We start from the raw sequence: 8,939 nt of genomic DNA, 5'->3' as shown, positions 1-8,939 counted from the left end.
GCTGTTGCTTACTCAAATTCTAAAGCTTTGTCTGAAAAGCCTTCCTATCTTGGTGAGTCTCCTTTCCTCCTCTTCCTGGGATCTGAAAGTCTAACCTTATCCTTTCACCCAGCCTTTTTTATTGACACAATCAAGAACCAATTAGGCAATCAACACATCCCTCTACAGACCTCAACATCACACTAAATCTCTGATCAGAACACCAATGACTCAAATAGAATTAGGAATAAGCTATCATAGGAAGTGATAGAAGGAGGGAGAGGGAATAGGAAAGGAGGAGGGGAAGTTAAGGATCAAGTGTGGGGAGGGACAGGAGGGATAGCCAGATGGCAATGAGAATGAATAAAAATCATTCTTCAACTGTTGTGGGTGGGGAGATAGAGAGCATCTCCAGGAAGAGACAGAGACCTGGAAAAAGGGAGTTGCCCAAGATTTGATAGAGTTCTCCTTAGCTATGACTCACAGCATTGAGAATATGGAACCTGAAGAGACTACCTCCTGTAGCCAGGCAGGGACCCCAGTGGAGTGATAGGAACACCGATCCACCCACAAAACTTTCTACCCCAAATTTATCCTGCCTACAAGAAAGGCAGAGACAAAGGATGAAACAGAAACTAAGGGAGTGCCCTACCAATAACCAGCCCAACTTGAAACCCATCCCATGAATGAGCACCAATCCCTAATACCATTAATAATACTCTGGTATGCTTACAAACAGAAGTCTAGCATGGCTGTTCTCTGAGAGGCTTCATCCAACAGCTGACTCAGACAGCATCAGACACCCACAGCCAAACAGTGGTTGGAGCTTGAGGACTCTAATGGAAGAAACAGAGGAAGAATTGTGGTCCATAAGAGAATAAGACTCCACAGAAAAACTAACAGAGAAAACTTAGATGGGCATTTGGGGCTCTCAGAAACTGAACCATAAACCAAGGAACATACATGGGCTGGACCTAGGCCTTCCTGCACATATGTAGTGGATGTGCAGCTTGGTTTTCATGTAGGTCCTGAAAAGCTGGAGCATGAGCCTATCCCAAAATCTGTTGCTAATAAGTGGGATATGTTCTTCTAACTGGGCTGCCTTTTGTGGCCTCAGTGGGAGAAGATCCACCTAGGCTTACACTGACTAGATGTGCCAGGGTCAGAGGAATACCCAGAGGGCTCTCACTGGCTCAGAGAAGAGGGGAAGAGGGATGGAGTAGGAATTGTGAGGAGGTGTAACTGGGTAGAAGGCAATGAGTAAGATATAGAGTGAATAAAGGAAAAAATGGTAATAGCAATAATAATAGCAATAATAGAAAATTAAGTTATAGGAATTTAAAGATGGGGAGTGTTGATGTACACCTTTAATTATAGCACTGGAGAGACAGAAGCAAGCAGATCTTTGAGTTTGAGGTCAGCATTGTCTACAGAGTGAGTTCAGTTTAGCCATGTCTACATAGATAAACCCTGTCTTAAAATACAAAACAAGACAAAACAAAAAACTTTTTAAAAAAGAGGGAGGACTAAGAAAGATTTTATAGAGCACTAGTTCCTTCCGGTCTGGGCCAGAGCACTGAGCAGATCTTGGGCAGCAGCTCTGCCCCCAATCTCTAAGAACCAAGAGGAAGCGGGGATCCCAGGTGCTCTAACTCTGGGCAGCATCCTATCTGCACTTGAGCACTGAGCAGATTTTGGGCCCCAGCACTTACCCCGGTAGTTACACCCACCCGACAAAGTTCTGATACAACCAAGATAATAGGAAAGACAGGCTCCAGTGGAGACAGGGTAGGTAGCAATAAGGAGATACAGATGGCAAAAGGCAAGCACAAGAATATAAGCATCAACAACCCAGGGTACTTGGCATCATTAGAACCAAGATCTCCCACACTAGAAAGTCCTGAATTCCCCCTATCACCAGCAAAGCAAGATTCAGATTTAAAATCACTTCTAATGATAACGATAGAGGACTTTAAGAAGGACATACATAATACCCTCAAAGAAATTGAGGAGAACACAGATAAACAGGTGAAAGTGCTTAAAGAGGAAACACAAAAATCCCTTAAAGAGTTACAAGAGAACACAACTAAACAGGTGAAGGAATTGAATAAATATATCCAGGACATAAAAATGGAAGTAGAAACAATCAAGAAATCACAAAGGGAGACTACACTGGAGATAGAAAACCTAGCAAAGAAATCAGGAGTCATAGACACAAGCATCACCAACAGAATACAAGAGATAGAAGAGAGAATCTCAGGTGCAGAAGATACCACAGAAAATATTGACACAACTGTCAAAGAAAATGCAAAACGCAAAAAGTACTTAACACAAAATATCCAGGAAATCTGGGACACAATGAGGAGACCAAACCTAAGGATAATAGGTATAGATGAGAATGAAGATTCCAAACTTAAAGGGCCAATAAATATCTTCAACAAAATTATAGAAGAAAACTTTCCTAATCTAAGGAACGAGATGTCCATAAACATACAAGAAGCCTATAGAATGCGAAATAGACTAGACCAGAAGAGAAATACTTCCCATCACATAATAATCAAAACACCAAGTGCACAAAACAAAGAAAGAATATTAAATGCAGTAAGAAAAAAAGGCCAAGTAACATATAAAGGCAGACCTATCAGAATTACACCAGACTTCTCACCAGATACTGTAAAAACTAAAAGATACTGGACAGATGTCATACAGACCCTAAGAGAACACAAATGCCAGCCCAGGCTACTATACCCAGCAAAACTCTCAATTACCATAGATGGAGAAATCAAGATATTTCATGACAAAACTAAATTTACACGATATCTTTCCACAAACCCAACATTACAAAGGATAATAGCAGGAAAGCCCCAATACAAGGAAGGAAATTATACCCTAGAAAGAGCAAGAAAGTAACCCTCTTCCAACAAATCCAAAAGAAGATAGCCACACAAAGATCCCTTCACCTTTAATAACAAAAATATTTGTAGAAATCGGTATAATATCAAGATGAAGTTATAATTTCTTAAATGGTACAAAATTTACTTTGATTTCAAATTTAAGGTTTTCATTGGTACAAGCTTCTTATTAATATAAAACTGAGATGAATATTGTTACTATGATAGGCATTGTGCCTGTATAACACATTTAGAAATACAAGGCTTAGACCCAGTCCTTCTTTAACTTTTTTAACTTATTTGAGATGATTAGACTGTGAGTTAAGAGCCTATAGCAAATTCATGGCTTTGAGTTTATTGTTTGGGTGTTTTCTATATTTTCTTTAGAAATAGCTGAGAGGAGTTAACAGATAACAGTCCAGGTTGCCTTACATAAATAGTTGGTTTTCAAAACATCAGAAATCCACAGAATTGATGTTACAAACATTTCTGTATTAATGTTCATTTTGATTAGAGACCTGTCTGCTCCTGATAGCTTCCTGTCTTGATTCGAAGAAGAAATTTAGCATCTTTGGTGTTATTCCAATTGTGGTGAGTCAGCCACTAGGCAAGAATTGCCTCTTTCTGTCTACAGACAAATCACTGTTCAGTAAAGGACACACTTGCAGAATAATCAACTGATTATATCTGCCAAGACAGCCCTTAATAATTCTGCATCACTAGGTCTGTCAGATGATCCTGGGCCAGAAGGCTGAAGATCAGATGCTCCAATGTTCTGTAGTATAGGGACTGTCCAGGTGTTCAGCAGTCTCTATAAATTGGCTATGTTTTAGAAACTATTCTTTGTGCTTCCCATAATTTCAGTTAACTCAGTCATTCTGGATTTCTGATGGGGTTGAAAACTTATAGTCTCATAGCCAATCCCTGCTATTTACTTTGAGAGAAAAGATTTGAGAGGATAGTTTTCAGCTGGCATTCATTCTAAAGCCAAGAAAAAAAGAAGCCAGGTTCAGAACTAAGTCTTTTATTTAGGAGAGATGACAGATGTTCTGCTTAGTCAACAAAATGATGGACTGGGTATTAGGTCTATCTTGCACCTTTCTGACATTAATTGGTATAGTTATGCTCTAACTGTATTTTGAGAGAAAAGTTTTATTTTAACAGGAAGGGTGATATATAGGAGGAGCTAAGGTAGGAGGAGTAAGGAGAGGAGGAGGAGAAGGAGAGGAGGAGCTAGGTGATGAGAGAGAAAGAGAGAGGGGGGCCAGGCATGGAGGCAGATGTTCAGATAGTTGATATATCTAGGTTGAGTATTAGGTTACACTTCTGATTGATAATGAGCATTACCAAATTTATAAAGCCATTGGTTAACATTTTAAAAATTGTATAAAAGCAAAAAGGAGAAGGGGGTGTGGGATAGGGGTTTTCTAGGGAGGGGAAATGGAAAAAGGAGATGGCATCTGAAATGTAAATAAAATATCCAATTCAAAAAAAAGAATAAAAGTGAGTATAAGCAGAGTTTTTAGAGGTGACATTATCTTCACATGAAAGGCAGGAATATTTAAAGAAGGGATTCATAGAAAATGAGTATTGATATGGACCAGGAACTGATGTGCATGCTGCGTTATGACCAGGCATCTAATCTATCATTCCCTGTTCATGTTTGTGCATATCTTAACACCTATCAACATTATATTTAGATGTTTCTAAGTATAATAGAAATAATATTAATGTAACTAAAAGTTGACTACTAGTAATGATCCAGTAAATATTCTTCAACTCCTACATTTTAAATCTTCCTTCATTTCTTAATAATTAATTAACTATTCCCCACCTCTGCATAGATAATGAGTCAGCTACTATGATAACACCAAAACTCAGAAATTAATAACCTTTAAAGAACGTACAATCTATACAAGAATTTTAACAAGATCATAACTCTCCACAAAGAGAAAAATAAGTAAATATTCTATTTTTAAATGCCTGGCACATAGTAAGTGCTTGAATAATAATAATAATAATAATAATTATTATTATTATTATTATTATATAATTATTGTCATTATCATTATTATTATCATTATCTACTATTACTATAGTCATTCAAGCTGAGGAAAATAGCCATGGGCCATAGACATTGAAAGCTTGATATTTCCCAAGATGTACATTTCCTTCCTTACTAAACCATTGTGTGCACAATAATGGATGTTTCTGTTTCCTGTGGTGCCTCCAGGTAAGCAGATTTTGAAAGGTAAAAGAACAAAGCAAACCAAACTTATTTCATCTAAGCTTTATATCATACTCTCTGTTCTTTTAGTGTTTACGTTCTTTATAAATATTTGCCCTTCGCTTTATTCTAATAATTCTAAGAATGCAATTTCCTCTGAGTTCACCTTATATTTAGACTATCCAACCTAGGAATAGCTAATGAAACAACTAGAAGAACTAAAACATAACATACAGTATAAAAGACTCTGCTGGTTGAGTTATATGTCCCTTAACATCCCATAGCCCATCTCTTAAACATGAGATAGCTTGTTAAATGAACAGATTCATATACACATTGATGATATTAATTCTTAGATTAAAATCAGAAATGTAAGAAAATTTTGTTAGTGAAGGAATATGAAGTCTAAAAAGAAATTAAATTTATCAGCAAACACTTTAGGTTTGTACAGTCTTTTTCAGAAACACCAATAATGTTGAGACTAACTCAAAGATAACTTCTGGAATCTTCCCTGATGTCCAGAAATATTTATTTGAGTCCTAGGAGAGTAATACATAAAACCTAAATTATAGAAAGGCAATAATTTAGAAGCCAGTGTCCCACAGGGGCCATGCAGATTCAAATAAAATCTTCAACCTAGTAATTCGCAACACAGGGAATCCCTAAAATGTATCCATGAAGTAGGTAGTTAGAAAAAAGTCAGAAGAAGAGGGAAGAGGAAGAAACATAGTTCTTGTCATAGGTTCCTCATAAGCAGAACCCTGTGGGCACCCTTCACATCAGGCCATCTGCTGTTTTGTAATGGCATGGTAATGGATGGTGGAGACACGTTATTAATGTCACTGTAAAGAACGGCTCATTATCCAAAGCTTCTCACAGATTGAATTCTATCTGTATTGTGTGAACTTTATTTTCTGTTTTACTAGAGTTAAGGGAAGGGAAAGACTCTTATTTAAATATTCTTAGTTTTGGACTTTACTTACTACAAATTGTCCAAAATAGTGAAGGAAGAGGAAGAAGAAGAGGAGGAGGGGGAGGAGGAGGAGGAAGAGGGGGAGGAGGAGGGGGATGGGGGAACAGGAGGGAGACAAAGAAGAGAGGGAAGGAGGAAGAGGAGGAGGAGGAACAAAGAAAGCATTGGCCAAAGTAGCCAGGCCAAAGTTACTCAATTTAGAATAGGTACAAATCATTGAGAATGCTGAGGAAAATAATAAAGAGAGAAAAAAGAGAGAGGGAGAGAGGAAGATGGGGAGATAGAGAGAGAGAGAGAGAGAGAGAGAGAGAGAGAGAGAGGAAGAAACCACTGGTGGGTGGCTATTGTTGCCAAATAAAACTAGAGATGTGCAGTTAAATTTTAATTACAGGAGGCTGGGAAGAAAGGTCAATAGGGAATGTGCTTGTCACACAGTCACAAAGATGAGTTCATGTTCCCTAGGACCCACAGAAAGAGCTGGCATGTCCATGCTCATCTATAATCCCAGAAAGGCAGAGACGGGCAGATACCTGGGGTTCACGGGCCAGACAGCCTCATCAAATAAGTAAGCTCTAGGTTCAGAGAAATACCTTGTGACGTGAAGAAATAAGGTAGACCCCAATAAAGGAAAACATCGATGTGAATCTCTAGCCTCCACTCACATGTTTACATGCACCCCAACACATGTACATACATATACATATAAGTATACACATACACATATATCACCACCACACAAAATAAAAATAAAATTGAAAATCTAATAAATAATTGTTTTCTCTTTCTACTACGTTTATGTAGCCTTGAACTTTTCAGTAGTCCTCGTAGGAGATACAAAAACAAACAAACAAACAAACAAACAACCGAATTGCCAAATTGCCATACTTGCTGGATGCAGGCTGCTGGCTAGAGTCTCCCATCAAGCATATCTGACATGGAATAAATTAGAAAATAGCATTCATTCAGTCAGTTACCAATTCTCTGCCTGGGATCACCTTGCTCTACCTCTATGGAAGGGTTGATAAAGAGTGTCTGGATGCTGATGCTTATGAGATAGGCTGACTGACTCAATGCCCCATGCCCTGAAAACTATAGACTTACAGTTCCACAAGTTAGGAGCAGACATCTCTAGATGATCTGATTGCCCAAAAGTTGGCAGTGCACTTGTAATTAAACCCCAACTCTACACATCAAATAGCAGCAGCAGCAGGTGACAGCAATCAACACCAATTACTACAACAACTCTTGAGCCTCAGGTATTGGATCCCTCACCCTTCAAGTCTCTGCCACTCACTCTCAGAAGCCTTGCTTGGAGAAAGGCATGCAGCCTCTCTCACCCACGGCTTCCGCCCTCTGCATTCTTGTCTGTATACTTTCTGTACAGTCCAGTGTCCAACATAGCCTTAGACCGCTTTGCTCCCTGCTAAGTTTGGCTCCAACCACTGTCTGGAACTTCTCAGGCCCGCACTATTGCTATCTGCTTCCTTCCTTACCATCACTGCTGCCACTCCGCTGATACTGCTCAGTGTCAAGCTCAGCCCACTCTACTGAGAAAAATCCTCCGTAGCCAGAAAGAGACTAATGCTGCACCACTGGTGGGAGACGCACAGAAGGGTGTTCGTCGCCTGGAGCAACAGTGGCTGGAGCAAGGCCTCCAAGGGCAGCCTACTTCTGTTATTTGCCTAGAGAAATGCAAACTTGACTATGGTTCTGTACAGATTTCACCTCACTCTTCTTCTCCTTGGCTTGCTTTTCTCTCTGAGTTATTAGAGATTCCATTTACTTTTTAAAGATCTCTGAAAATGCATAGCAAAGGGTCAGAAACTATCAAAGAAAAATACCCACTCTCACTCTTGCCTAATCTTCACAACAATCCTAGCATAAATAATATTCTCATTTCTAAGAATTATTTTAAAAAATCAAAAGCAATAAAAAATGCACAACAGAGACAAGTAAAGTACCAAAGGACTCTTAGCTGAATGATGGCAGGGAAAAAAGTAAAGCCTGCAATGAATGTTCTAGTTGTGGAGCTTTCTCTCTCTCTCTCTCTCTCTCTCTCTCTCTCTCTCTCTCTCTCTCTCTCTCCCCTTTCTCTCCCTCTCCCCCTCACTCTCTCTCTCTCTCCCTCTCCCTCTTTCATCCTGTTTTGAGACAGGATCTTGGCTGCCCTCACATGTGTAGCTGTCCTTCCGCCTCAGCCTCTCCAACACTGAAATTAGAACTATGCACTAGCCAGCTAGAGCATGGCTCTTTCTACTTTGGAATTTTTAAATTAACTGAATTCTTGTAAAACATCAATTTAGAGTAAATTTTATTCTTCTCAACCATCAAGTGTGATGGAATGAATTTTAAGTTAAGCCATCTGTTCACAAAAGGCAGTAACAATGTTTCTAAATCCAATGTTTCAATACTAATTACCTTATCTATACTTTGTGTGTGACTTCACAGCACACATTTTAAAACTGAAATAATACAGACTGGATGAGCACAGCCCGTAAATAACCATGAAACGTAAACTCAGGAAGTGTTCTGTACTTTAAATCTTCAAAATTCATCAGAGGGAGATTATATACAATATATGTACTTTAAAGGTTATTTTTAATTCACTACATTTTATATACTTTGCATTATTTAAAACAATTTAAAATGCAAATACACTTTTATCATATTCTTGCCCTTTCCCAAGTCCTTCCAGATCCTCTCCACGTCCCTACCCACCCAAATATATGTGCATTCTCAAAAATACATGTAAAAAAAACCAATACAACAACAAAACAAAGAAAACAAAATAAAACCGCACACCAAAAGAAATAAAAAGTATGTGTTTTGATTATATTCTTGCCCTTCTCTGAGTCCTTCCAGATGCTCT

At 38.6% G+C, this 8,939-nt stretch overlaps 1 non-coding gene across 1 annotated transcript; it reads left to right on the top strand.

Moving 5' to 3' along the window:
- The first annotated feature begins 8,504 nt into the window (after nt 1-8,504).
- LOC143439885 (U6 spliceosomal RNA) lies at nt 8,505-8,609 on the top strand. Its single transcript, XR_013107890.1, has one exon. It is a non-coding gene; the product is annotated as a U6 spliceosomal RNA (small nuclear RNA).
- Nucleotides 8,610-8,939: the final 330 nt, after the last annotated feature.

This window comes from Arvicanthis niloticus, chromosome 27 (genome assembly GCF_011762505.2).
Source record: "Arvicanthis niloticus isolate mArvNil1 chromosome 27, mArvNil1.pat.X, whole genome shotgun sequence".
NCBI lineage: Eukaryota > Metazoa > Chordata > Mammalia > Rodentia > Muridae > Arvicanthis > Arvicanthis niloticus.
Note: the sequence above shows the minus strand (reverse complement) of the source record. Positions and strands in the feature narration are given on the sequence as shown.